The following is a 25,205-nucleotide window of genomic DNA, read 5'->3' on the forward strand; positions in this document are numbered from 1 at the left end:
TGTCTGAAGGTTAATAGGTTAAGGTGAAATGTCACTGATAGAGTAGAATTAATAACGTAAATTTTAGCGGGGGGGAGAAGAATTTTATTGAAGAAAATGTTTTAAAATCAATAACATTTATTTTTCATTATGCTATTTAATTCAATTAAAACATATCATTTTCCATTTACTTTACACCATGAATAGAATTCTCAGCCAAATGCCATTTGATTTGATGTTAATTTAAAGTATTATTCATCAAGTATTATGGCCTCAAAGCTAATGGTAACTATTTTTAACTATTTTAACCATTTTTTTTTGTTTTTTTGTCACCATGACAAACCAAATGAAGGCTGTTGTTCTGACTCTGCTAAAAGTAGGGACTAGAAATTATACATAAGATAATGACACCAAAAGCATGAGTAACAACAGAAAAAATTAATAAATTGGTCTTTATCAAAATTAAAAGCTTCAAATGACATTATCTTCAAAGACCACCAAAAACAAGTGAAAAGACGAGCTACGGGATGGGAAAAATGTTCTGCAAATCAATATCTGATATAGGACTTAATCTAGAATATATATAAAAAAAACTTATAACTCAATAATTTTTTAAAAATCTAATTTTAAAAGGAGCTGAGGGGCTTCCCTGGTGGTGCAGTGGTTAAGAATCCACCTGCCAATGCAGGGGACACAGGTTCGAGCCCTGGTCCGGGAAGATCCCACATACCGCGGAGTAACTAAGCCCGTGCACCACAACTACTGAGCCTGTGCTCTAGAGCCCGTGAGCCACAACTACTGAGCCCTCGTGCCTAGAGCCCATGCTCCACAACAAGAGAAGCCACCGCAGTGAGAAGCCCGCGCAACGCAACGAAGAGGAGCCCCTGCTCGCCGCAACTAGAGAAAGCCTGTGTGCAGCAACAAAGACCCAACACAGCCACAAAGACCCAACGCAGCCAAAAGTTAAAAAATAAAAAAAATTTTTAAAGAAAAGGAGCTGAATATATATTTCCCCAAAGAAGATACGCAAATGGCCAAAAAGCACATGAAAACATACTCTACATGAGTAGTCATCAGAGAAATGCATATCAAAACTATAATGCAATACCACTTTACACCTACTACGATGGCTAGAATCAAAAAGTCAGATAAGGGACTTCCCTGGTAGTCCAGTGGGTAAGACTCCACACTCCCAGTGCAGGGGGCCCAGGTTCGACCCCTGGTCAGGGAACTAGATCCCACATGCATGCCACAGCTAAGAGTCCGCATGCCGCAACTAAAACCCGGCACAGCCAAAAATGAATAATAAATTAAAAAGAAAAATTTTTTGAAGTCAGGTAATAACAAGTGTTGGTGAGGATGTGGAGAAATCAGAACACTCATACAATGCTAGTGGAGATGTAAAATGATGATGCCACTTTGGAAAAGAGTCTGGCAGCTCCTCAAACAATTAAACAGTGTATCTTACAGCCCAGCAATTCCACTCCTAGGTATATGCCCAAGAGAAATAAAAACATACGTCCACACAAAAACTTGGACACAAATTTTTATAGCCATATTATCCACAATAGCCAGGAGGTAGAAACAACCCAAATGTTCAGCAACAGATTAATGGGTAAACAAAATGAGGTACATCCGTACAACAGAATGTTAATCGGCCACAGAAAGAATGAAGTATTAATACAAACCACGATATGGATGAACTTTGGAAACATTACGCAAAGTGAAGGAAGCCCGTTACAAAAGACCACATACTATATGATTCCTTTTATAAGAAATACCCAGAATAGGCAAATCTATAGAGACAAAGTAGAATAGTGGTTCCTTAGGGCTGGGCGGGAGCACGGGACAGGAGATGGGAGACAGTGGGGTAGCAGTGGTGGATAATAGCTAAAAGGTGATGAAGACGTTCTAAAGTTTACTGTGGTGATGGTTGCACATGTCTGTGAGCATACTTAAATCCATTAAATCGTAGTATGAATGGGTGAATTGTATGGTATGTGAATATCCCAATAAAGTTGCTTAAAAATATATAAATTATCATATGTAATTTACATACAAAAATATCTTGTATTTATTACAATATATTGTAATATAGTAACATATTGTATCACTCTTGTAAAAGAGTGAAAAAGATAAATGTATATAGTTTTATTACACTTACAAGATGTACAACACCAGATCACCATTTCTTCAGAATGTGTTCCAGAAAATATAAATTATATAAAAGGTCAATAGGTGTTCTGAGGGGAAAAAATATCCCTGGTCAAATAAGTGTAGAAAACTCTGGTTTAAACAAGTGTCTTTATCACAGAATTTCTCAGTACATAAGTGTTTCCCAAACTAATTTCATTACAGAGCCCTTTGTTTATAAAGAATCAAGAGGCCAGTGTTCCAAAGGACCTCTTAGAAAATGCTGTTTTAGATAAAGCATTGGGTTTGCTATTCAACATTTGTAATGCAACAGCAAAAGGAGGAAAGAAAGTAAGAAAGAATGAATCATGTGTCTGTTCCAAAATCTTCACTTAGGGCCTACTGTATGCCAAGTATTTTTGGTTGTACTAGATACTGGAATTAAAGCAAAGAAAAAACACAAAACCTCTGCCTTACATTTTAAGGGGTGAGACTTTTTTTTTTTAATAGATATATTGTCCAGTCCAGGACATCGACTTCTGGTCAAGAGTCACAGGGACTGGATTTACTCTCATGCATGAAACAAATAAAAAAGAAAAAAAAACAGAATCTATGAAACAACAGCACAAGACACTGGAAATCGGGCACCAAAAGATAGTGATCCTGAGAGATGAGAAACAAACCAGGTGAACGCCAGCTTACTGCCTGAAGAATGGACGCAGGCCACAGACAGAGCCCAGGGACCTCCCAACAGAGAGGAGGGCAGCTAGAGCTTGCGGGGCAGAGTAAAGGAGAGGAGAGATGGCAGAAAGAGAAGCCCAGAGAGCTGCAGAGGGTCCCTCAGGACTGCCCCTCTCAAGACAGAGAACACTGCCTTCTCCCCCGAAACTCTCTCAAGCCCTTCATGCTCAGTCCCTGTAACCCACTCCCCTCCCCCCTCCCGCACCCGGAGGTAACCACTGCTCAGAATTCTTCCACAATAGATTAGTTTTGCCTCTTCCCGAAGTTCATATAAATGACATCAGACAACATATACACTTCTGGCGGGAAGCAGGGTCTGGCTTCTTCTGCTCAGCACAATGCTTGTGTTGCACGGGTCAGCAACGGGCTCCACTTCAGTGCTGAGCACTATTCCAGCACACAGGTTTACAATTCTGCTGATGGACACCGAGCTGCTTCCCTTTTTGGCTATTATGATAAAGCTGCTATAAATATTCTTGTACAAGTCTTTCATGAACATAGATTTTCATTTCTTTTATGTAAACACCTAGGGGTGGCCTTGCTGGGCTGGAGGGCAGATGTGTGTGCTTAACTGTATGAGAAATTGCCTGACTGATGTTCAAAGTGGCTGTACTGTTTTATACGGCCACCAGCAGTGTCAAGAATTGTGACTGATCCACTTCCTCACCAACATTTGACACTGTCAGCCTTTTCAATTTTAGTCTTTCTAGTGGGTGTGTGTGAAGTTACTCTGCATGTCCCCGGTAACTAGCGACGGTGCTGAACGACGCTACATGCTTCGCAAAGTCCTTGTTAGCCTTTGGCCCGTTTCTTACAACACCTGTCTGTTTTATTATTGAGCCTATGTGTTCTGGATATAAATCCCCTGTCAGATACATGTTTTACAAATATTTTCTCCCTTTCCATTTTATAAATGTTGTCTTTTGATAAGCAGAAGTTTTAAATTTTGATGAAATCAATTTTTTCCTTGTTCTGGTTATTTATGTGTCTACCTTGCTTTCTGTCTCCCAAGCTAGAACGTAAGGGCATGGTTTATTTTATCCACTCACATGTTCCAAGAGCCTAGAACAATTCCAAGCACACAACAGGTACTAGAATGAACAAACATCTCACTGTGAAATAAGGAATGTCTCCTATCTAAGTATTTATTGATGAAATGAAAAGTGTCTGAGATACACTTTGGTCCAGGAGCCTAGTGAAGGCTAGGTACCAACAGTGCTGAAAGCTGAGTGACAGTTACATGGGGATTCAGTATTCCATTCTATCAATTTTCTATGTGTTTGCATACATATATGTTTGAAAACATTCATAACAGGAGTTATTTTTAAAAACCTTTTAATGCTTAATCTAAAACGGTGAGAATTTCTTTCAATAATGAGTCCTTTCATCTCCTCCTCTTCCGACACCGCTGTGGCCGGCGGCTACACCACCTTCACTACAGACACTAGCGGGTGCACATGCACAGAACACACAAACACCAACCCACGGAAGACCCACACACGTACGTCTATTCAGAGTCAGTGCTCCATAGATGGCACGTGACTCATACATTTTTGGAGACAAAAGAATGACTACATTAATATGACATGCAGAAGCAAAATAATGAGGCTCTTCATTATCTTCTACAGAATGGCTCCAAAAATTCTAAAACAAAAGGAGAAAATGCTTCTACATTTGTTATTTCCCAACTGACTTTTTAAATTAATGAAATAACTCAACATCTCATTATACCAAGAAAGAACAACAAACATTCAACAAATACATATATTGAGTTGCCCAGAAAATGAAAGGAACTAAAATGATACAAACACAACCTTTGCCTTCAGCAGGCTCATATTCTATTAGGAGCCATGTGACATATATGGAAAGGAACTCTAATACAAGGCCACATATGATCACATGTGTGATATAAACTAAGAACTACAGCAGTATAAATGAGCAAGGGACCATACTGCCAAGTAGACTATTTGGCTAAAAGAGCAGAAATATCATTTGAGCTAAACCCCAGGACACTAAAACTGTTTTTTTCTTTTGTTGAGGGGGCAGGTAGGAACAGTTAAACATTTCAAGTAGAAAAAAGGGCTTAGCAAAGCCGCAAAGCACACCCAATGAGCATGTGAGACTGTCAGCAGTGCAGACAGCTACAGCCCTGGCTTTCTACTGCAGGGCAACTTAAAACCCAGGCAGATGACCAACACCACATCATAGGAGGCTCCGAATTAAGAACTGGGACTTATTCAGTAGTGTCAGTGGGGGGTCACCAAAACACAGCACTGCTTCAGGAAGATTCATTTTTCAGTATGCAGGACATATCATGGGTAGAGAAAGTCTAGAGGCAGAAAGAGCGCATTATAATAGTTTAAGTTATAAGGCCTGAACTAGAATGACATCAGTAAGCGGGAGTGCAAGGTGATTTAGTAAGTATCTTAAAGTGACCTAGAGGGGATTCAACAGAAATGAGGAACCTTTTACATATATATATATATATATATATATATATTTTTTTTTTTTTTTTTTTTTAAAGAAAAACCTTCATCAGAAAGCTTATTAGGTTACTACAGCAGAATTCAAAAATCACCCAACTGGGAAAGTTCAAGGACTCTTTTCTGGAGGCAGATTTAATTCATTCACTCAACATTTATGGAAAGCGTACCATGTACCAGAAAGCACCTTTAATTCTCTGTGAACAAAGCAAAACAACAGAACAGGCATGGGACTCACTGTCAACCCTCAAAGTAAGTAAGGCAGAATCCCTGTTCTTTCTGAAAGTCCTGGTACTTGTACCCATTGGAGAAGCCAGTGAGTCTCCGATTTCTTCCCACAGCAAGGTTTCAAAATTCAGAAGACTTAGTAGGTATTTAGACTAAAATAATGAGATATATTATTAAACCAAATCTTCTTAAAGCATACGGTTCCTACACAAATTCATCAATTACCATTCAACACACATCCTCACCGTGCCAAAGATTTTCAAATATGCAATTCCACTTATAGTTTCTACTCTCATCCAAATCCTCAACTAGTAGTTGTTCCTCAACTAAAAATAAATAAATAAATAAATAAATAAGTAAGTAAGTTTTATATAATGATCTTCAATTTTACCTATAAAAAATTATTAGCTCACCAAGAAAATGTCCCAAAAGAAAGTCCCTACTCTAACTGAAATAGTCTCTGCTACAGTTTAAAAAGAAAAGAGAAAAAAAAAGTGCAAGAAAGAAATCAAAACATGCATATACTTTTTAAGAACAATAATAAGAACCTAGAAAAATGGTACAGATGAACCGGTTTACAGGGCAGAAATAGAGACACAGATGTAGAGAACAAATGTATGGACACCAACAGGGGAAAGCGGCGGGGGATGGTGGTGGTGGTGTGATGAACTGGGCGATTGGGATCGACATGTAGACACTGAGGTGTATAAAGCTGATGACTAACAAGGACCTGCCGTATAAAAAAAATAAATAAAATAAAATTCAAAAATTTAAAAAAGAGAATAATAAAACAAATCAATAGCAGCATTCTGATGACACCTGGTGGCCATTTCTCACAGGAAGTTTTTTTCAGCATTTTTAAGAAAGTATTTCAGGAACTAGTAGAGAAACATACCAGTTATTCGACCATTTCATATGCTAACCTCACTGTGGGCAGCACGGATGAAATTTTCCCCTTTCGCTCCACCTCTCACAGCATCTCGACTCCGCGTCTCTCTTCATCCCGTCCCTCTTTTGTGCTGAGTGTACAGTAAGTGAGGCTGAGCTATGTCTCTCACACATGCAGGGACACACTCGCCCAGGAGTATGACGAGGCCACCCACGCAGGAAACACCTCTCCCCGCCTCCACCCCAGGCCAGCTCACCTTCATCCCTCCTAGACCGACCCAAATTCCTGATGCAAACGCTGTGAAGTTGGCACGCGTTGGCACCAGGCCAAGAGTAAAATCACAGCAGGGGACACATGTGTGGCAGGGCAGGTGTGCACACACAGGCATATACAGAAACTCCCGACGGTCTTCGCCCTTTCCCTTTGGGCCTGGGAGGTCAAGGTAGGACAGGTAAAACGCCCTACAAGCCTATTATGATGTGCAGTGGCGACAGCTGAGACAAGAATAAAGGGAAATTAGTGGACTACTCAGATCTCTTTCTTAACCTACCATTTCAACTGGACTTTTTATTGAAAATACGTCTCTTACCATTATACTATCACTAACTTAATACAGTACCACCACATCCCTATGGAGAGGCTGCTAATGAGAAAGTCTGAAGCATCCGTTGTGGTTACAAACACCAAGTACATAACATAAGGGTAATTAAAAGGGTACTTTACTTTATGTAATCCTCCTCTCACCAAACTCTCCCATCAGAAGCATCAATGCCTAACAGAGGCCACAAAACAAAGCATCTGATCCTACCCAAAAAAAAAAGAAAACCACTTTTCCATGAAAATGCTCACAAGTTGAATAATTTTTTCCATGACAAAAGAGTATAATTTAACACCCTAAAAACCATTTACTAGATAACACTGGAGGCAGTTTACCACAAATGGATGTGTAATATAGCTGTGGTTTATTTGCAATGGGACCAGCACATGAACACCTGGGTCCACTAAAACCCACCTCCTCACTGTCCCGAGAACTGGCTGCAATGCTCTCCTCAGCTATGTGTGTAAACCTGTGCTTCTCCCCACCCAGGAAAAAGCCTGTGGTGGTTCAAAGTGAGTCCACAGAATTCTCTGGCAGTCCCGGTAAAGGGTGGGGCTAGCCCTCACCTTGGTGTGGGCTGGCCTGCCGGCCTGCCTAGAAGGGACAGAAACAGCGGGAGTGAGGGAGCTCCACCACGCTTCGGGCCTGCCCCCTTCCCTTGCCGCACCCTGTCCGGGGATGCGGGAGGGCACCCCTGCAGCCTACGAGGCGGGCTCCAGGAGGTGGCGAGGGACTGAAGCTTCACCACCCAGAGCCAGAGGAACTCTGCCGCCAGCGACGAGGGAGCAGCTCCTCCAGCCCCAGGCGAGCCTTCAGGCACTTCAGGGACGCGGCCCACGAGAGACCTGGCGCACAGCCACCCAGGTGAGCCCACTCCCAAATCCCTGACCGCAGAAACTGGCTTGAAGCCCCGTGTTTTGACGTAATTTGTTATATAGCACTGGACTACTAATATAATGCCCGTTCTCTCCCTTTACACCTTGTCAGGAACAGATCGGCTCAAGTTCACCCCTCCTTTATATGTAGTTTATACATAATTTCCTTTCCTATATGCTCCAACCTTTAACAGGAATCTTCTGTACTAGCAAAATAGTATTAAGCTACACAGGAGGAGGTCAATAAATGTTAAGTGAAGTATACTGTGAAATGCATATCGAGGGCAGAATTCCTATCAAACTTCCGTAAGATTTTAGAACTTAAGAAACTGACATTTACATTGATGCCTCTCCCACTACCGAAATCAGATCTGATACAGCGTACAGTGGAAAAGTGGTGTAATGAGATGGAGAGTTATTAAAGAGATGAGGTGGGATTTTAAATTTACATCTATATGGAATAAAAGAAAAGTCTTAATATTTCTGAAAGACCTGCTCATTTTGGAGGAGGCCTTTCCTTCTTATAGGCCCCCAGATTCACTGATAGCAAGCGACCTGCCTCAGAGCTAACGGTAGCCATGAGTTCCTTTCCAGCTAGAGTCGGGTTGGTAGCAGCCTACAACCTAACATTCCCCAAACCTGAGGAGGCGGCCCATGCAGTAAACGCATGAACAGCCACAGGTCGTCGGGGCTGAACAGGCCGCAATCCTGGCCCCCAGACGGCGTAACTCCCCCACCTTCCCCTGGCAGGAGGCATCCAAGCTCAGGAGATGCAGGGGTCTCCGGCCACAGGACCTGTACCTGGTTAAGCTTCACCTCCAAAGCATCTCACGTGCCATGTCCAGCTTAATCCTAAAAAGAACCTTCCCCAGCCAGTCCAAGGACGCACTGAAGACAAGCAGGCTAGAACTATGTGCTCCCAAGCCCAAATGGTCAGAGTAAAGTAAAACTATCAGATGGAGAAAAAAAAATTCTCACTCAAGTCAGAATAGAATATTGTTTCTATTCCAGGGGTACCCATGGTCTATTTCAAATATCCAATTTGATTCTGTGTGCAAGTTAAAAATTAGAATATTTCTTTAGTGCCTAAGTGAGAGCTAAAACAATCACTAAAAAGTCATACTAAAAGGGATCAAACCATGGTAACCAAAACAGAATAAGTAAATCGTCATCCCTTCATCAAAGATTGCCACCTTTCCAACACTACTTGTGAAGATGTATTAATACCAATAAAAAACAACAAATCACAGGACAAAAATATACTGTAAAGTTAGCTCAGCCTTCTTACCTGGCTATTTCTTTTTTTAAAATCTTCCTACACTTCAAGTACTATTTTCCAAATACGTTAATCGATCCCATAATAAAGTTAATTTTATGACTATCTTATATCAACCATCTCTGACAAATGTACCTTTTATGGTATTTAATATATCTCCTTTCAAAAAGTATTTTTAAAATCAACTTTCTGCTAGTATTTCTAATTGTTTTGATTTTTTTTAAGAAAGGAAATTCTTACTGGAATAGAAAAATAATAAAAGGAATGAAGATTCTATGAGTAAAGTAGAAAATGAAAAAATTCAATGCCATTAAAAGCAGACACATAGGATCGTTTGTATCTTATGCCACATGAAAAGGTTGTTTCATTATCAGTGTAACTAATCACAATGAAACCATCTCTTACAACTGAAGACATTATAATGAATTTTCTTTACAGCTACAGAGAAATGGGATTTGCTGTTTCACATCAAATAGAACAGGCTGTATAAATTCTTCCTATTTATTGTAAAACATAATTTCATCTATAAAATCAGTCATGAAATGTTAAAACTGAAACAACAGAATTTATACCCTTTACTTAATTTAGTTTAAACAGTCTATTCACTAAAAGTGGGGGGGGGAGGTACATGTGATAGAGCCCCTGCTTTCCCATTAAGTGTTTCCATTAGGCCCTTTATTTTCAAGAATTTATAATGCAGCCATAAAAAAAAAAGCATTCCATAGTAAAAGTTAGTATACTTTCCTTAAATTTTCCTTTCATCTTTTTCAAAAGGTAAGAAAATGAAGCACAAAGCATACGAATGCTGAGGAAGGGAAGAGAACGAGGAGAAAAAAATTTAAAAAACACAATGCATTTACACTGCAAATGTTAAACACTAGTGAAAAGGAACATTCATATACAAGTAAGGAGGCCCAACTATTCTAACAATACACTGCAGGACACATGGCAAACAGTTAACTTTTCTGAGCTTCAGTTTCCTCATTTGCAAAGTGAGAGAGAAGGACTAAGATTTCTAAATTCCATGAGAAAATCCCTCACTCACAATAAAAAAAATGTTGAACACTCAACCAGTAGAAAAAAGAATGGATCTGTTTTTCATTCCAGCAGGAATAATACGAAGAAAAAGGCTATTTCCAAAACGTAAAAATGGAGGAAAAATAACAAAAAAACAGCTAAAGACACGTTCCACACTGTTCTTGCTTAAACAGATTCCTCAGGTCCACTGAAGAGATGGATTAATACCATGGCTAATCAAAGAACGGCAAGGAAAACAGACTAAAACTACTAACTTTGGAAGAAATCTGGAAAACACTGTAATTCCAAATGTCGATAAGCTAACACATGATATAAAACTATCAAGCTTCAAGATTTTTGGAATATAAATTACTAGGTATCAAAGATATGAATGTTAAGAAAGTATATTTAGAAAAGAGAAAACTTCAGTATTAAATTTTAAAAATGGATATAGTTCTAACCAAGTCCAATTATCTAATAAGGTTAATAGTTTTTATTTTCCTCTGGGTGATGAAATTATAGGTAATTTTTTCTTCTTCCTGGCTTTTTCCTATACTCTTTCCTAAATGTATTACTTTGGGGGGGAGGAAACTAAAGGGGCAGCTTAAAAAAAGTCTCTACACATGGTAAGTAACGGAAAATGATAACTCCTCTCAAGAAGGGAAGAGCAAGGTAGAAATACATTTATGATTGTGGTTCTAAGAATAAACTGAGAATCAAAATCTTACAAATAAAAGTAAATTTAAGGGGTGACTTGTAAAAGTCGGAGATGTTTGGGGTCTAATTTTGGTCAAACACCCAGGGACACCAAGAAATATCCCTACGGCCATCAGAGCACCCACTAAACTCAAGAGAGGAGGAGGAAGACCAATAACAAGCACAGTTATACATATACATATATCCCCATATCCCCTCCCTCTTGTGTCTCCCTCCCTCCCACCCTCCCTATCCCACCCCTCTAGGTGGTCACAAAGCACAGAGCTGATCTCCCTGTGCTATGCGGTTGCTTCCCACTAGCTATCTATTTTACGGTTAGTAGTGTATATATGTCCATGCCACTCTCTCACTTTGTCACAGCTTACCCTTCCCCCTCCCCATATCCTCAAGTCCATTCTCTAGTAAGTCTGTGTCTTTATTCCCGTCTTGCCACTAAGTTCTTCATGACTTTTTTTTCCCCTTAGATTCCATATATATGTGTTAGCATACTGTATTTGTTTTTCTCTTTCTGACTTACTGCACTCTGTATGACAGACTCTATCTAGGTCCATCCACCTCACTACACATAACTCCATTTCATTTCTTTTCATGGCTGAGTAATATTCCAGTGTATATATGTGCCACATCTTCTTTATCCATTCATCTGTCGATGGACACTTAGGTTGCTTCCATGTCCTGGCTATTGTAAATAGAGCTGCAATGAACACTGTGGTACATGACTCTTGTTGAATTATGGTTTTCTCAGGGTATATGCCCAGTAGCTGGCACCCACATCGCGGCCTCCGATACCTCCTCACTAAACAGAACCCGGCTCCTCAAGGAATGGCAGATTCTAGGCCGGGGGCAGGGTCAGTACACCATGAGCCTGGAGCATCTTATCATGTCACGAAGTGGGGAGAAATGTTTTTAGAAAATGTTGGGACAAAGACACAGGAGTCAGCTTGAAGAGGTGCCTACTGACTAAATCTGGGACAACGTGAGCGCCAGAGTCGTTAGTGCCAGTAAACCATTAAAAGCAGGTATGAAGAAGTCCATACTGATGGCTGGGAGAGAGACAGAGAGACTGATTAGACAGACAAATGGATGGGCTGACAGGGCAAAGGTTACAGCAGAATGCTGAGGGCCAACTGGTAAATGTGGAGGGAGTGAGGGGATAGAAAATCATACTGACAGAGACCGTATCGGGCAAGAACTATCAATGGATGCCAATTCTAGGGGGGCAATTGTGATGTGCAAAATGTTTGAATGGCATTAAACCATCTCCCTACAAACTGCTTATTTGCTGCAAGGGAAGAAAAAATATTCAGTAATTATATGGTGGATAACTCAGCTACTCCTTGCCAGGGGGATCAAATTAACATCCTCAATGAAGGCGGACATGGGATGCCTGCAGATATAACACCCTGAGGAGGAGAGGACACCTGTGCATCACTGCATCTGAGAATGCCGAACCTGCAGCTAATTAAGAGGAGACAGCACACAACACAGAGTGAGGAATGTTTTATTTGAAGACAAAAAAAAAAAATGTGGGGAGGACTGCATTCTTCACAAATGTCAATGTCATAAAAGACAAAGACAGACTATGGAAATGTTCCAGATTAAAGGAGGCTAAGGAGACATGACAACTAAACGTGCTATGTGTTCTCAGACTGGATCCTATGGTGGCAGGAAAACGTGCCACTAAGGGCATGCTAGGTCAGCTGACCAAAAGTACTGTGATGGTTAACTGTATGTGTGGGGGGCTAAGGCATGCACAGACAGCCGGTAAAATATTATTTCCGGGTCCATCTGTGAGGGTGTTTCCGGAAGGGATAAGCATTTGAATGGTAGACTGAATAAAAAAGATCCACCCTCACCAGTGTGGGTTGGCAACACCCAATTTGTTGAGGGCCTGAATAGAACAAGACGGTGGAGAGGTGGAGGAAGGTCAAATTTGCTGTTTTCCCTTGAGTTGGGACATCCACTTTCTCCTGCCCTCAGACATCAGCATTCCCGGTTTTTGAGCCGTCAAACTCAGACTGAATTATATCACCAGCTTTCCTGTTTCTCGAGCCTGCAGAAAGAAGAATGTGGGACTTCTAGGCCTCCATATCCACATTAGCCAACTCCTATAAAAAAAAAATCCCCTCTTACATATATTTGTATACATCCTATTGATTCTCTAGAGAATCCTGACTGATACAGATTTTGATACTGAGAGTGGTTCTAGAGGAATAGGATTTTCCCTTGAATTGGAACTGAGGTTTCTGGAATTGGCTCTCTAATGTGATGAGATTTAAGGATGCTAATGACTCTTTCCAGTAGCAAAGAGAGTACTGATAACAGTCTATAGTGTGAATAGGAAAACACTGTACCCACAGTCCCACTAGACATAGCTGGTCTGCTAGTTTCCAGGTGACTGCATTTACTTCTACCAGAATGTTATGGGGAGTTCCCTGGTGGTCCAGCAGTTAGGATTTGGCAGTTTCACTGCCCTGGCCCGGGTTCAATCCCTGGTTGGGGAACTGAGATCCTGCAAGCCGCTCAGTGTGGCAATCAATCAATCAATCAATAAGAATGTTATGGATTAAGCACTGAAGACACTAAAATAGTATTCATCATGTGAACAGTATTTCCCAAGTATGACAGAAATACACTACAGGCATTTAAAATAAAGTTATGTACCACAAGTAAGGACTTTTAAATAAGTGTGTATTATTAGCATGAATATTAGGGGAAAAAAATAACATACCAACCTATGACTCCACATACATTACTTCTTATGACAAGGCTAAATTTAAAAAATAAAAAGTGAGGTAAAATACTGTGGAGTAAAATATAGCAAAAACAATGAAGGAATAAATAAATGACTAAAGTGTGGAAAACTCTACATTCATACCTTATTTATTTACTAATTTTTTGTATAAATTCTAAGAAGTCAATAAAAATAGATAAGGATTCTCAGCTCTAAATTCGTCTGTAGATAAGAGTGTTCTGAAAATCCCTCCCTTCCCCATGGCAGGCAACCCTTCATAGCTGGCATCACAAGTCTTCACTTATTAATTTTCACACAAGTACTGGCTACCTCAGACTATACCTTTAAGAAAACACTGCGGCCTAATAAAATGTCCTAACTCTGTAACATTACGCTTCTGCAGCCTGAGGAATAGATAAGAGAATTATATATGTGGAGAAGAAAAACTGCAGAATACTAATCTTCTACATATTCATAAACTGCCTTTCCTTCAGTGGTGGGTACAGTGGCTAGACTCACCCTAACAAGAAGTTAATGCCCTAATTCCATAACTGCTATAATAAGTGGACTTGAAAATGGCTCAAACACAACACAAGTTCCTATCTCACTCCTGCAAACTCCCAAGGCAGGTGTTCCAGGTCTGCAGGCAGTCGGCTCCCGGCTGATTCAGAAATCCCGGCCCTTTCCAACCTGATGCTCTGACTCAGAGCTTCCTCATTCTCTGCATCCAGCTGACAGAACACGACAGCAAGCATGAAAGAGGCAGGGCGTTTGCTTCTTTAAAAGCCTTGGCTCAAAAGTGGCACCTACCACTTCCACTCATTCCTGCTTCGCTGCAAGGAAATCTGAAAAATGTCACCTAGAGTTGTGCAACCGTCCCTTGTGGAAGGGAAGAACTGATTTAGGTGGACAGCTAGCCATCTCTGCCACACACCAATCCAAAAATTATCACACTACTTGTCAGTCTACCATTAATGAAGGCTTTTAATCTTCATAAGACTTACCAAGACCTGTTTTGAGAAATGCAACTGCCCCTGGAAGAGCATACTAAGAGCTACCACTTCCACATTTGTAAAACAAGGGAATTATAGACAATATCAGTCATTTGACAAATTTAGCTAACCATCAAAACATGAATCCCTTGGACCTACACGTGGACAGATTCCGATTAAGAAAGTCTAGGGTGGGGACAAAAGCCTGTAGTTCTAAAGAGCTCCCTGTTTGATTCTGATGAGCCAGATTTGGGACGCACTGAATAAAAGTCCCTCCTAACCTCAAAAAGAACCAATATATACTTAACATACATTTACCAGACAGAGGTGAGGTGCAGAGGAGGAGAGGGAAAAAAGGGGGAGGAAGAAAGGTGAATCAGGAAGGAGAAAAATGTACTGCACTAAACAGGGCCATCACACTAGATTCCGAACTCATTTGCCTATATAACAACTGGCCACACAACAGTATTCTGAGTGTGACTTTCAGCAAACACTGTCTCAATCTACCACCCTGAAACTCTAGGGTTTTAAACACTACCCCTACAGGAAACCAGATTATGGACCCTGAAGATTCTTAATGAAAATCGTTTGATCTCATTTTCTGAAAGACTATAATTTCTACTACCACTTTGTGAATGATCTAAATTTTCTAGGCTATTTTTAAACATACATTACACCTTAGTTTAAATTCTAACAGTTTTACAATTTTATGCACTCGTATAACTGTGATTCCCCATTCTATGATAACTGATCCAATAATTATATATCAAATTTTGATCCCTAATTCACAATAATTCACAAATGAATTGTACCCTTGGAAAGAAGTGGTTTGTTGCTTGTTCTAGGTTTAAAACACAAAGTTTCCATTACATTTAGTAACTGACAAGCAAGCTAGGCTTTGGTTACATTGGATGATGTAACCTGGTACTACTCCAACTGTGTTAAGCAATATCTTTTCCCAAGGAGGCTTCTTATTACCTTACTTGTTTTTATTTAAAACTATTTTATTTTTTAATAAAAAGTAAAAAGTACAGCATATAAGAGAAAACAAAAGTATGAACATCAAACACATTGAAAAACACTGAGAACTAAGACTGAGATTATCTAGCTTTAGCAAAATACAGCTGAAACTAGAAGAGCTGAAGTACCTAAAACCCATTTGAAGAAGCCTACTTTCTACATTTGCCCATCAGGGATCTGCGACAAGCACTATATGTGTCTGAAATGCAGACATCCTGCTATGGAAGGACTCTCACGGGCTGTCAGCTTCTTAGTGAGGGGCTGGCTCTGTAATGTCATAGAAAGTATGACATTACATAATTACAAATGCTTGACAGTTCTGCTTTAGACAAATTTAGCACTCCGAATATCAAACAAAAATAGTACAACTATTTGGTTCCATAGGACGTGTAACTTGACTTAGGGCTTCTATAACCATCTTTTTATTTTTCCTATACTTGCTCATTTCAAGGCGCGACTGTCATACCACGATGGCTTAAAAAGGTTTACGACATAAGTAATGTTTATTTAAAAATAGTCCTCGTAATATGGGATACATACGATACTCCAAAAAATTTTATCAAAGGCTAGGAAAAAAAAAAAATAGGCAAAATAGGCAAAGGTAGGTTTCCCAAAAGTGCCCTTTTTAGCAGCCTAAGCAAAGAAGTATGATTTCCTAAATCCTACGGCACGATACTACCACTTCCTAATGAACTGGAAGATGCAATCCTCAGAACTAACAACAAAATACAATTACTTTTTCTGCTTTCTAGACTTGCCATTTACTAGAATAATAAAGTCATGTACACTGGTTTAAAAACAAACCTAGCAAAATCAAGTAACTTGGAAAATGGGGGTGAATACACCCTTCACCAGTCCTGCTCTCTACTCCCATTCCTACTTGGACTTTGCCTTTTTTTCTGTAACTCACAACACTCTGGGACACAACTCTGCTTTGTCTGCGACTGTCTTCCTCTGACCTTCTCTGACAGAGTCAGAGACTTCCTCCACCTCTTCCCCCTGTGTGCCCACAGGACCCCCCCGCCTCTGTGACACAGGGCGGTAGTGACCTGACCCCCCTCCCCGGGTTCACCGGGTGGCTCCTTCCTCAGCTAATGAGTGTGCGCGCACAGTGGGCGCCCAGCAAGCGTTCACACTCCTCGCCCTCGAAACCAGTCTCCTCCCTGGTACCTCTACTCCGGAGAGCACTGTCACACCACAGTCCAACAAGAATGTATCTTGACCACCGTCACCCCCATCATTATTTTTTTCATACAAACTGAATAGACCCTGTGTAGATGGACACTGCAAAAAAGAAAGTTTGTTTTTAAAATATTTGGTAGATATAAAAATAATTTTAATGTGTACAAAGATATTAAGCATAATATAACAAAAACCTGAGTACAGATCACAGTTTAAGAAAATTAAATTCTTGTCTTTGAAGTCCCTCTTGGTGTGCCTATCACCTTCCCTCTTGTTACACAGCTACCCACTAACTTGTATTTTCTGTTTATAATTTACCTATTTTCTTTACTACTTTGCCATACCTGTATTCCTAACAATACGCAATTGTTTTGCATGTTTCTAAACTTAAAAAAGAAAAAGGGAAAAATACTAGATGCATTCTTCTGCAAGTAGCTTTTTTTCCCTCAAGTTAATGTTCCTGATACTTATCCTTGGTGATGCCTGTGCCTGAAGTCCATTGGGTTTCACAACTGCACAGTACTTCACTACAGGAATATAGTACAATTTATTCATTCTCCTGTGATGGGCGTGGCTTCCAAGGTTTGTCTTTTACGAACAGTGCAAGGGTGAGCATTCCTGTACATGTCTCCAGTCATTCATGGACCCGAGTTTCTCTGGGGCAGTGGTGTGCCCATTTTAGCATGCATCAAATCACCTGGAGGGCTTGCTAAAACAGAAAGCTGGCCCATCCCCAAGGTTTCTGATTCAGTAGGTCTAGGGTGGGGCTCCAAAATGTGCGTTTCTAACAACTTCCCAGGAGATGATGGGAACACAACGCAGAAGCAACACTCTAGGATAAAGACATAGGAGTAGAATTACTGGGTCAAAGGGTACACGCCTCTTTAACTTTACTAGTTAATTCCAAAGTTATTGTACCAATGTACACTCCCTCTTAGCATTCACTAGAATGCTTCCTACCCTCCTGAACAGCAGATATTGTCAGATTTTTACACGGTTGCCAAATTAGCATGTATGAAACTATATACCATGTTGGTCCTAATTTGCAGTTCTCTAATTACTGATGAAGTTGAGAATCTCTGCATTCAGGTTTCCTCTTCTGTGAAATGCCTATTCAGGTCCTTTGCCCATTTGCCTATTGTTCTTATAGATTTGCAGCTGTTCACCTTTCTGGACACTAAACTTTTATCAGTAATATGTACTAAAAGATCTATTCTCACTTGTGACTTGTCTGTTCACTTTCTTGATGGTTTCTTTTAATAAACAAAAGTTGTCAATATCAAGGTTGTCAAACACATCAATCCTTTCTTTTATGGTTTGCACCTTCTATAATTTAAGAACCTTTTCCCTCTAACAGAGTAATACAACTATTGCCCTACATTGTCTTCTAAAAGTTTCATAGTTTTGCCTTCTACATATAAGCCTTTAATTGACCTGTAGTTGATTTTGGTGAATGATGTGAATTAGAAACATATCCCACTGCTAAGAAGTTTCCTGTTTGGTAAGGGCCACAGATACAGCCAACAATAACTATACACAATAAGTGCCCCAAGTGATATATTGGTTAGATGTTAATCACTGTTTTGTTGAGGTTTATTCTGCTCTCTCATTGAGGAAAACAAAAAGCTGGAAATTTTCAACATGAAAACTTGGAAAGTTTTAGCAAATTAGTCAGAATATGATCCCCACTCTCCACACTCCAAGAAGCATCTTTAAAAAATACCAAAAAAATGTTGGATTATTCTTAAAAAAAAAAAAAAAAAAAGCATTGGGGAAAGTGTGGGAAAATGTGCATTCTCAATAGTACTGGTTAGGATATAAATCTATACAACCTTTCAAGAGGGTAATTTTACAATTTATATATCAGAAACCTTAAAATGTGTATCTTCTTTTGAGCTATCAGTGACTCTTTACAGAATTTACCTTAAAGAAATAACCAGACGAAATATGTGTTTAAGGATATGCACCAAGGAACTCTTCACACGAGAAAAAACTGGGAACGACCTAAGGTCCAGCAATGAGGCACCAGCTGAAGATGCAGCCGCCACGGCACAGCCATAGACTGGCATCCTGTGCGGATTACAGAGCTGTACTGACCGGGGGAGATGGTCACAGTATTCCCGTAGCTTATAAAAACACTTAACAAGACGCACATACAACATTCATTTACTCATAAATATTTATTGAGTGCCTCTATGTGCTAGGTACCAAGCAAGTTACTGAGTAAACAGAAAGAGGGATCTGCCCCCTGCCTCCAAGGAGCTTACAGGCACTGAGAGGAGACAGACCAGGTATGTATCTTCCAACTGACTCAGGTTAGGATATTAAAGGCACACGCATTTCGGAAATAGAGATAATTTATATGTGTAATATAGCCAGCAATTCCATTAGCAAGGAAAGCACGTGCCCCAGCTCCATGGGCTGGCAAGTGGGTAAGCAGTGGGATACCAGGAGCAACTGCCTCGTGATGAACTGAAGTGCATCCATCGTCTAAATGCTCCAGGGAGAATTCTTAAGAAAGCAGCACAATTATGGAAAGTCGTGCACTGGAAGACACATGTGAGACAGGTCACAGAACCAAAGCAAAACAATCGGACAAACAGCTTCCACTGTTGCCAATTCAAGCCGAATACTGCCCGAGATCAAGTACAAGTTCTTGAGCAAATAACTGTTCTTCCAGCAGTGAAACCTCTACCCTTTCCAGCTATGTTTGAGTCTAACAAATAGTACTGAAGCCTCCCAAGATAATAAGTATTCCACAGTTAGGGTCAGGTTCAAAGGATTCTGACATTAGATGTTCACTTATTTTAAACTTTTGCACCAAAATCAGGCAAATTAGGAGGGTCATTAATTACAAAGAGAAAATGTTTAATCTTAGAGCACAGAAAGATGCCAGACACCACCTCAACCAAGAGGTCAAAGTTAATATTTACCACTGATAAAATATATCTACATCACGTGCATTCCAATACGATGCACTGAGGGCAAACTTCACCGCTGTGGTATTCTTGCCAAAAATGCCTAACCCTCAATTTAATCCTGAAAGAACACGACGCAAATTCAAACCCACTAACATTCTACAACATAACTGACCAGTACTCCTCAGAAGTATCAAGGTCATGGAATATAAACCTAAAAGGAACTGTCACAGATTGGAAGAGACTACAGAGGCATGATAACTAAATGCAACGTGGGATACTGGGTTGGATGCTGAACCAGAAAAAGGACATCAGTGGTGAAACTCAAATCAAGTCTTTAGATTAACTGTATCAACTGCCCGGTTTTGGTAACTGCACTACAGTTACATAACGTGTTAACAAAGAGACCTGGTTAGAAGACATATAGAACTCTCTGGACTATTTTAGAAATTTTTTTGTAATTCCACAATTATTTCAAAGTAAAAAGTTTTTAAAAATTATTTAAGATGCAAGATAAAAAGGTATAGGGATCGCTCATTAACTCTAACATAAAAATATGCTAGCTACCTCCTCCAATAACTATGCTTTAAAAAAATCCCAATAATTGCAACTAAGGTGTAAACTGGAATAAATGGCAATTATTCAAGAAAAGCCCATGACTGGGATCATCTAGAGAGCAGAGTAACTTTCCAGGTAAATGACCTACCTTACTTTCCCCCTTACTCTTTTTTAATTTAATTCAACTTACATTTCTTCAACATCTATTACAGGCATGTAATCTGTGCTTGGGCCCAACAAGATTTTGATATGTAAGAAAAGAACATTTTAGTACACAAAACAACATAGAAAAGCATAGAAAAACAAAGCTGGAAGTAACTTTTTACTCCCATACAACCTAGCAATCAACCTGGACACCCTTTTCAGCGTGAATGTTGGTAAGACTGGGGGCTCTCACAGCTCACGTGTAGCCCCTTCAGTAGTAAGTGGCTCTGACCACTAGAATTGTCTCCAAAAATTACCCTTGAATATGCCAAAATGACTCTGAGAAATACTCCATTTCCAGTCCTTATTTTTCATCTAATCATATGTTGTTTATGCGTTACTGTGTGTGATACAAAACTTAAAAACTTGATTCTCTGAGTACCAGGGAGAAGGTGAGGCGGATAAAACCTGCTGAGGTTTACTTACTCTCCTCTTATGAGAGATCAAAGGCAACATCACGTGAGGCCAGGGCTCCCGAAGTGTGGCCTCAGAGGCCGCAGCTTCAACATCACCCAGGCACCTGTCAGAAGTGCAACTTCCCAGGCCCAGCGCAGACCTGCTGAATCGGAGTCCCTGGGTGATGCCCCGCATCTGTGTTTTCACAAGCCCCCCAGTGACTCTGATGCACCTTAAATTTGAGAACTACTGATGCTTCCAAGAGCAGAAAGACTAGCCTATAAATCAGGGGGCCTGATTCTAATCCTTGTTCTGCCACTAATTTCTGAGACATGTTTGTCACTTAGCTTCTGGGGGGCTCAGCCTCCTCATCAGACAATGAGAGAATGAAAATAGATCACTGCCACGGTCCTTATGCCCTCTAAAATGGGACAACTCTATGAGGCCTAAAAGTGAAAAGAGAACCACAGCATTTCACATATTTCTCTTTCATCCAAATGAAACAATTAAAATTTCTCCCTTTCATCAACTGGTCTCTGAATCATATTTCTTATTATTTTAAATAAAACTGCGTTAACTTTGCTTTAGTGAAAGCCATATAAACTCTAATTTTACAGTTTCCTATTTAGTTCTGTATCAAGTCTATTTTGGAGGAATTCCACATAATAACAAAACTTCCAAGAAACCTACACTACAGACTGAATTATAATTCCCGCCCCCAGCCCCCATCCCAAATTCGTATGTTGAAGCCCTACTCCCCAATGTGCCAGTATTTAGAGACGGGGCCTCTGGAAGGTAGGTTTACCTGAGATCATGAGGGTGAGGCCCCCAAGATGGGATCAGTGTCCTCACAAGAGGAAGAGAGACCAGAGTTCTCTCGCTCTCTGCCATGTGACAACAGAGCAAGAAGGTGGCTATCCGCAAGCCAGGAAGATTCCCTCAGCAGGAATCGGCACCTCGATCTGGGACTTCTCAACCTCCAGAACTGTGATAAATAAATGTTTGTTGTTTCAGCTACCCAGGCTATGGTATTTTGTTATAGCAGCAAGAGCTGACTAAGACACTCACATGTCCCCTCTGGTGTGGGGATCTAACACGCCAAGTTACAGTGCAGAACTGTGCTCCGTGACCTCTCATAACGACTGTGATCGAACCACAGGAAGTATTCACAAGCAAGAAAATCAAAGGATTTTAAAATGTATAGATCTAGATATTTCCATTACTACACAGTTTTCATTTATCCTCCTGTTCATGGATTTATAAACTGGGATGCTTCTCGCAACCTGTGATACCTGTGAAACAAATCTCTTCTTAGAGGGGCTGTGAGAGAGGGAGGTGAATCAAACAGAAGAGTGTTTTATAAAAGAGAGTTCTCCTCTAATAAAACAAACCTAATTAGAATGAATGTTGGGGAAAATGTTCCATCAATCAAGTGAATACCCATTAACCCTTAAGATCTCCACTCAAATATATCCTGTAAGCTCTCACCACTCCTGCCCCAGCAGTGATCATTTCCTCCGTGCTCCCGTATCTCCATTTCAGCACTTGGCAAAAGGCTTTCCGTTGGTTTATGTATCCGTCTCCGCCAACGGACCCTGAAATCGTCTAGGGCAGTACGTTACCCTCTCCTGCACTAAAATGGTGTCTGGCATGAAGCGGGGACCAGTGATTATTAAGTGGAGCCACTTGCTTTGTTAAACACCAGTGGAACTCTGTCCTATCTTGCAGCTTTCGTGTAAATCTGAAATTATTCCAAAATCCCAGGTTTTTTTTGTTTTTTAAAGGCACCAATAGCAACTGCGCTATCAGCAATCATCACAACTGTCTTACACATCATTTAAGAAGACATTAGCTACTACAGAGCCTTGCCTTGGCGGGTTTTGTTTGTTTGTTTATTTGTTTACTTGGCTGCGCCGGGTCTTCGTTGCGGCACTAGGGATCATTCGTTGCGGCATGCCGGCTTCTTAGTTGCGGCTTGCCAGCTTCTTAGTTGCAGCATGCATGCGGGATCTAGTTCCCGGACCAGGGATCGAACCCGGGGTCCCCTGCATTGGGAGCACAGAGTCTTACCCACTGGACCACCAGGGAAGTCCCCGCCTTAGTGTTTTCCATACGTGACACTAGGAGTTAGTAATTTCACATGTAGCAAACTTGAAGAAGAATGAATAACAAACATTTGAGATTTGAATCCGGACGTTAACTTTGGTCAAGTTATTTAATCTGGGTCTCAGTTGGTGGAAAGGGGTTAATTCCTGCTCTACAAGACTGCTGTGCTAAATAAAGTGTACAGAGTATATATCAAATGAGCTCTCCTAATGATGTTCTAGTCAACAGATAATCAGCGCCCTTCCCTGTACGGTGTTTCAGCTGGACTAACACCTCACCGCAGAACAGGTGCACACTGTAATTAGTTCCACGGGCACGAGCTGTAACGTTATATACCTCAGTCACCATTAGGGCTATGGTTACCTATAAAAAAAGAAATCCTACTCGTGTGTCCCTGGATGCCAGCCCTGCCAAGATATCCCACTCCAGAATTCCCCCTTGAAAATAAGCTATTCCCACCTCGACGCAGCCGACAGGGGTCAGCCGCTCCTGCCACCCGCCTCCACCAGACTGGTCCCCAGAAAGCGGGCAAGCACACACAGAACGTGCCCGCTAGCTGGGAAGAGGGGTACCCGCTGCTGCAAAAAGTGGTGTGCGGCAGCCTGGGGTCTCCGTCCAGGGCGGAGCGGCTGAACCCGAGCGGACAGGACCCACCCTTCCGGTCGCGCCGCTCTCGGGCACCAGCGCTCCAGACCGCTGCCGCCCGCCCGCCCGCCCGCCCGCCGGCCCGGCGTCCTTAACGGAAGTCGACGCTGGTGGCAGCGGCGCGGCTCCGGGAGACCGGGAAGGGGCGAGGGGGCGGGTGGGCAGGCAGGCGGGCAGCCGGAGGAAACCGACACGCGGCAGCTCGGCGTGTGCGTTTCACTCGGGAGAAGCCCGGCGGTAAGAAGCGCCCGACCGCGGGCAGGGGCGCGCGGGATCGCCGCCTCCGCCCTGACAGCCAGACCCGTGTGAGCCGGGCCGCGGGGCGAGCAGCGGCTGGCAGCGCGAAGCCCGGGCGGCCGCAAGGCCGCGCGGGCGGCGGGCGTGTGTCGGGTGAGTCTGGGCGGCGTCGGGAGGGACCGGCGAGCGGGGAGGGGCGGAGGCGGGGGGAAGGGGGGAGGAGGAAGAGCGAAGGGCCCTGGCGGGGCTCCCGGCGCCCAGCCGCCCGGGCCCGGGCCCTCAAGCCACCGCCCCCAGGCCCCGCGCTGACGCTGGACGGTCCCCGCCTCCAAACCCCCCGCCCCGGCCAGAGAATAACTTACCTGTTTGCCGACGGAATCGCTCCTGCTCGCCCCTCTGACTGACTCCTCCGGCTCACCGTCTTCCCTCTGGGAGGAAGGGGAGGGACTTCCTGTCTCTCCGCTGAGCGACTTCCGGCGGTCCTCAGGACGACTCCTTCGTGGACTGCGCGCCGGACACCATGACCAAAAAGCAGGATCCTGGAACTGGATTAGTAAAACCCACATCGAGTTCCCCTGTTCTGTCCCGACTGGCCGGGGCACCTATGTGCCTCTTGTTTTTTTTTGTCTGTCAGCTCTCGCCGGAAGTTGCTAGGAGATGGAGCCGGAAGTCCCGCCCCTCCCCAAAGAAAGGAAAACGGAAAGCCGAAGAAGTCAATCTAAAGAAGGGGAGACGCGTCCGGCTGGAAGGCTGGCGGTGTCTGAGGCGGAGGGCCGAGTGGGGTTTGCGGAGAGTTCCCCAAGCGGATTCCTCCGGACAGTCCGCCCCTTCCGTGCCCCATGCCTCCTCACCCTACCCCGTCCCCCGCCCGCCCGCCGTAGAGGACCCCGAGGGCGGCGCGGGAGCGCAGAGGGCGGCGCGGGGCGAGCGGCCGCTGCCCTGGGCCTTCCGGGGCCCGAACGGTGCCCGGCGCTTCTAGGCGCCCGTCTGCGGGGACCCGCTTTCTCTGCTGGGCCAGGCGCGTGCGCAACCCCAGATGTTGAGGACAGTCTGTCGGTGAACTCCAAGAAAGGATCCTCGGAGTCACGGGCCGCAGGGAGCCACGAGCCGAGTTCCGATACTAAAAGGGAGGCAGAGCAGCCGAGTGTGGTGGTCGGCCAGTTTGGCAATAAAAGCCGAAAACGCCCTGGGTGTTTAAAAAGCCCCCGCCGGACCGTTTTTATAACGGTAGCGACGCAGCGCAAGAATTGTTAGGAAGAAAGTAAGGCACGACCGAG

The 25,205-nt window shown here is 42.4% G+C and overlaps 1 protein-coding gene across 4 annotated transcripts in view; it reads right to left on the reverse strand.

The window, feature by feature from the left end:
* The window catches only part of ZNF407 (zinc finger protein 407), a 420,134-nt gene extending 395,405 nt beyond the window's left edge, over nucleotides 1-24,729 (reverse strand). For 2 of the 4 annotated variants that reach the window (XM_057526911.1, XM_057526914.1), the window contains exon 1: nucleotides 24,291-24,729. The gene's annotated coding sequence lies outside the window, so the exon portion shown is untranslated. Of the gene's footprint in view, nucleotides 1-22,428; nucleotides 22,513-23,505; nucleotides 23,676-24,290 lie in introns of those variants that run through there. The other 2 variants (XM_057526912.1, XM_057526913.1) reach the window with 2 other exon arrangements.
* Between the last annotated feature and the right edge of the window lie 476 nt (nucleotides 24,730-25,205).

This window comes from Balaenoptera acutorostrata, chromosome 13 (genome assembly GCF_949987535.1).
Source record: "Balaenoptera acutorostrata chromosome 13, mBalAcu1.1, whole genome shotgun sequence".
In the NCBI taxonomy this organism is placed as follows: domain Eukaryota; kingdom Metazoa; phylum Chordata; class Mammalia; order Artiodactyla; family Balaenopteridae; genus Balaenoptera; species Balaenoptera acutorostrata.